Raw genomic sequence first — 6,000 nt, forward strand, 5'->3', positions numbered from 1 at the left:
AGACTCCAGACAGCTAAACCTATTAAAAGTCGGGATCCCTCTGTGGTCTCCCAAAAGGTTTCTATCATTTTGTTTCCGCACTCCCCACTCTCTCTGGTTCCCCTTCCAGTTCCGATAACCTATTCTGCTCCAATTTCCCTCATCATAACCTGACCCGGGACAGCTTATGGAGGGATAAAAGAATGCAAATCTTTTTGTTTCAATACGTTCATTACATCCTAAGTTCCTCCATGAGCATATATAATCTACAATATTTGGGTCCTCAAAATTGATGATTATGCAGTCGCCATGGGTCTTTTTCTCCTCTTGCCCTATCCATGGTACTCTACGTACCATTAGAATCCTGCTTGAACGACAAGGGGGTAAAGGGCGGTTAATGTTGAGCCAATGCTGGACTTTATTCTTTAGTGACCAGCTCGATTCCTCGATATGACCTGCCATTTCTGGGACCCCTGTCATAATCACCACGTAGGGGCTTGCTTCAGGGGGCAAATTAAATATATGTCTATCCCCTTTCGCGCCCATATCCTGAGCCCTTTTGGGCAATGTAGTATCATTAGCTAGAATGTTTTCCTGTCTGTTAGGTTCGGTTAAAATAGGCAATTTATCGGCTGTTTGCTTATCTCAGGCCTGTAAGGGACGTAATTGTACATTTGTGGGATTATCCAACAGAGTAGGATCAATAGGTTTAGTTTGTGTTCCCCCAGTCTTTAAAGCCCCATGCTTAAGGGAATCTTTTGAGGTAGCACTCAGTATAGCCAGATGTTTTTCAATTTGTGTCAGTCTGGACTCTATAGGGGACAAATACGTTTTAAAAAGATCCCCAATTCTTGTCAACAACTGGTTGTTTATTTCGCAATTAATACTTTTATTACATTTATCGAAGGTTCCACCCAAGATATTCGAAGACTTTTTACTTTGGGCATCCGGAACTGCGTCTATCACATCAGATTGATTATCCCCTTTACCATTGTTTCCATGATAATTTGATTCTTTCCCTTGCTTTCTCTTCGGCATAGAGGGTTTTTTAATTTTTGACATAGTTATCAGTTTTATTTGTTTCCGTATGGCACCCTCGCTCCTGCCTCTTAAGGATCTCGAACTTATCTCAACTGGCGTAGTGCTAATAATTAATTCCGGAGACTTTTCCAGTGCCAGGCTTAATTGTGAGTCTGTCAGTAAGTGTGATGCTGACAAATCGACCTCGTTTGGTATGCTATGTACTTCTACTACTGTGGAGGCACTATTTTTATTTTTACCCTGTAGTGGAGTTTTAGCTAACGCAAGTGATCCCAGAGATGATCTTTTTGCCAGGGCTAAGTCTTGGGAGACTCTACGCTCCAGAAGACTGATGCCTTGATCTATGGCTTCAAATAAAATTATCTATTGGGCCTATCCCCTGAGCTCCACCTCCAGTTAGTTTATTCCTACTGCCCTTTGTAGACATAGTACTAACAGTTTATTGATTAAGTTGACTAAGGAGTATAATTAAATTGTTATAAGAGAAATCTATAGGAAGAGATACCTCACAATCCCAATTTATTATAAGGAAAGAATAATCTATGGGAAGAGATACCTCGCAGTCCCAATTTGTTATAAGGAAAGAATAATCTATGGGAAGAGATACCTCGCAGTCCCAATTTGTTATAAGGAAAGAATAATCTATGGGAAGAGATACCTCGCAGTCCCAATTTGTTATAAGGAAAGAATAATCTATGGGAAGAGATACCTCGCAGTCCCAATTTGTTATAAGGAAAGAATAATCTATGGGAAGAGATACCTCGCAGTCCCAATTTGTTAAACGAATGCAAAATTTTATAAAAATATAAAATACAAAGTGTTACGCAATTACAAGCTTAAATACCGGACAATTAAAACCATCAGTCACGATATCACATGGACAGAAAATACGTCACAATATTTAAGATATAAATGCAAAATAGGAGTAGGATCAGAATAAAATGGCTTATGCTGAAGAACAAATACAGCATTTCAAAATAGCTCGCCTCCTAAGTGTAAAGTGCAGAACGTGCAAATGATGCAAATGCAGCGCTAAATAAGTAGAACAATAAGCCTCCAAGAAATTAAAGTGCGAGTGCTCAAAAGGGGTGACTCGTATTAACATAGTCACATATAGTACTTATGGACTACAATCCTATATAGGCAAAAAATAATGCGCCGCAATAAGATCATATATGAATAAATGCTCACAAATACAAGGAGACGGAATAAATCAAGTGTTAGCACCCTACAAGACTGGGATAACCACAATAAATATAGCAGACAAAATATTCAAGTGCAATATGGCCAGGCAATACAGTAAGAACCACAATGGCGGGCTGAGCCGCCTCCTTTATGGTACAATTACCACATGTACCGTAATATATACGTTACTTGGTCCGTGGTCCACCAATACCTATATTAGCATGCAGCACTACTAAGGCTATATGCGTCACGGGGCAAATGTTAGGGATATGGCCCGGCCCAGCCTCTACCGGCCCCGGACGGCCACAGACGGCCCACCCTCTGCCCGGGCTCTGCCCGGCGCCACCCGCGCACGAGCCCGCGACACGGGGAGAGTATCCGTTATTTAAGCCCCTCCGGGCGCGGGAGATTGGATCGCGCTGCTTCCGGGGTGGTGACAACCAGGGAGCCTGGGCAATGTAGTCTCTTCCTCCCTCCGCACTGCGACCACGAGATTACTAACGCGGCGGCGGGAGGGAGGAGGCGGCAGGCACAGCAGATATGGCGCCACACGGGGGAGCAGAGATTAGAGGAGATCAAAGGCTGGACCCAGCAGGGACGATCAGGTAACCGTGCTGAAGTGACACCTGATCCTCTGGGAGAGTGTCCGTTATTTAAGCGCCTCCGGGCGCGGGAGATTGGATCGCGCTGCTTCCGGGGTGGTGACAACCAGGGAGCCTGGGCAATGTAGTCTCTTCCTCCCTCCGCACTGCGACCACGAGATTACTAACGCGGCGGCGGGAGGGAGGAGGCGGTAGGCACAGCAGACATGGCGCCACACGGGGGAGCAGAGATTAGAGGAAATCAAAGGCTGGACCCAGCAGGGACGATCAGGTAACCGTGCTGAAGTGACACCCGCTCCTCCGGGAGAGTGTCCGTTATTTAAGCGCCTCCGGGCGCGGGAGATTGGATCACGCTGCTTCCGGGGAGGTGACAACCAGGGAGCCTGGGCAATGTAGTCTCTTCCTCCCTCCGCACTGCGACCACGAGATTACTAACGCTGGACCCAGCAGGGACGATCAGGTAACCGTGCTGAAGTAACACAACTAAATACTAACAAAACAGAAGTACTCATCATGGGCCCAAACCCCGACGCATGGAACGACACCTGGTGGCCCCCCGCCCTGGGAAGCCCACCCACCCCCAGGGACCACGCACGCAATCTGGGAATCATCCTGGACTCCGAGCTCAAAATGGACCGCCAGATCAACTTCGTCTCGTCCTCCTGCTTCCACACCCTCCGCCTCGTACAGAAGACCTTCAAATGGATCCCCCTCGAACACAGAAAGACCGTCACTCATGCCCTGGCCACCAGCAGACTTGACTACGGCAACGCACTGTACGCTGGAATAAACAAAAACCTCACCCGCAAGCTACAGAACATCCAGAACGCCGCTGCAAGACTGGTCCTCGACCTGCCAAGACACTGCCACATCTCCCAGCACCTGCGCACACTCCACTGGCTCCCCATCGAAGCTAGAGTCACCTTCAAGATGCTCACCCACGCCCACAAGGCCCTCCATGACACCGGACCAGCATACCTGAACAGCCAACTCAAATTCCACGCTCTCCAGAGGACCCTACGATCTGCCCAGCTCTCCTACGCTGTGGTCCCACGCACCAGAAAGACCAGATTGGGAGGCCGCTCCTTCTCCTTCTTCGCAGCCCGACCCTGGAACGCCCTGCCGCTCCACCTCAGACAGACAACATCGCGCCCCATCTTCGCAAGAAACCTCAAAACCTGGCTCTTCGACAGACCCCCCCCCCTTGATGGACTGGGGCCTGCTAACCCCCCCCCCCCCCCCCACCCCCCAGGGACTTGAGACCCTTACGGGTGAGTCTACGCGCTTAACAAAGCCTGATTGATTGATTGATTGAACCCAGTTTAGCTCTGTCATTCCAGTCGGGCTTGAAGCCAAACCAGTGTAACAGAAGTCACCTTACTACAGAGCAGTGTCATCGCACTTCAAAGTGGGGTTGCCAATATAGTGTTGTGCCTACTCGTGCATAGGTATGGAATCCCTGTACTTGTCCCTATCATCATATGTATTATAACAATGTGTTGTCAGCCTGCTAAACAGCTGTGCCACAGCTCCCATCACTGCCTATTGGAATGCGGTGAGGTGCAATGGGTATTTAGGAGGAACAAATAAAAGGAGTACAAACAGTGTACACAATACTGCATTTATAATTTAAACTGAAATCAGAATTTAATAGTAAATTCATTTCACACGTGAAGTCGATGACCAGGGGCAAGTGTGGGGCTCTTCACTGTGTGTGGGTACTGTAGTATTCAATAGTCTCTCTTTTCTGCCATGTGTTTGTCCTGTGCTTATTACAAAAATGCAATTGCACTTTGTTTCAAATGGTCAAGTGCTTCGCTAGCTTCCATCATGTGCTCTTTATAACCTAGCTACGTGGAAACCCTTACATGAGTAAGTCATCATCCTCATCATCTTTATTCGATTTTCAAGAAAACATAAAAGAGATACATAGAGTTCATACAGACATTTAGGAGATAATAAATAATTAAAATCAAATTCTTGCCATGTGGTTAATCGTCTGGAAAGGTACAGCTTCTTTAAAAGGATCCAAAACTTTCCAACCTAAAAGACACTCAGCTCAACCTTGCATGGACAACACTTTATCCCACTGATTTCCTGCAGATCTGAGGAAAGACCATACCCTGAGAACGCAATACCGGTTTCATAGGAGCTGTAAATACAGTGAAACTTCTCTGCCTGTCATGACGTTAGAGTCCTTTAGAACTGATTTAAAGATTGAATAAAATAAAATAGGTTTTATAGTATTTACAGAAAAACAGGGAGTGCTGCAGAGATTGAGAAGAAGTCCTACTGCAAGGACAAACAAACAAGATTTCCATTGGTGAGCATCTCCATAAAAGCACAACAGTCTCCACACAGTACCATCTCTAAAACATCAGCTCCAGGGTAAGATAAAAAGCTGGATCTGGTGATGCCAAAGTAATAAAGCAATTTTTCACAGACATATTAGCACACTCCTGATCCAGACACTGATTTAGGCTGCACTCCCTGAAACAGTTCTTCACTAGGGAATTTTCTGATTTAGTTATAATAAGCAGTGCTAGAAAAAAAGTGGGTAAACCTAGATCATTAAAAGACCTACGTACGCAGTTCAGCCAAGGAACAGAAAAACATCTGTCAAGCTGGAGGCAGTCTAAAAATACTTTCCTGTTAAAACTAGCCTTGGTGTTGGGCCATATGCTAACCCACAAAAGCAGCGGGGCCAACCTAATTATAGCGTAAATATGAAGCAAATTCAACTCATAGTGCATAATAAAACATGAAGTTGAGGGCAGTAGATTAAGGAGTCGTCTACAGATGCGATTTTATTCAATCCTTAGAGTCGCTGGGTTTTAGGTAAACCCAGACCATACACAGCCGCAGTGATACACTGAGTGTTATATATGGGTCCTTGACCTGGAGGGGCACACAGAGTGTGCTTTCACTATCTAGACAGTGGACTACCGCCCCTGTCATGGGTTTAGTATGTAGCACGGTGGTGGCAGCATACTGTGTTTTGTTAATCTGAATGGAGCCCCACTGGCCCACTAGTGTAAAGCCCTCCTGCTACATGCTAACCCAGGTCCTAGCGCTAACATTCCTGTGCATATTTGCATGTATGCCTGTGTGTGTGACATGCATGTGCACACATTGTGTTTACGAATGAATCAGAGTAACATAGGCCTGTGGGTTAGATTGTGGAAGTCCCTGG

This window comes from Triturus cristatus, chromosome 7 (assembly GCF_964204655.1).
Source record: "Triturus cristatus chromosome 7, aTriCri1.1, whole genome shotgun sequence".
Lineage (NCBI taxonomy): Eukaryota > Metazoa > Chordata > Amphibia > Caudata > Salamandridae > Triturus > Triturus cristatus.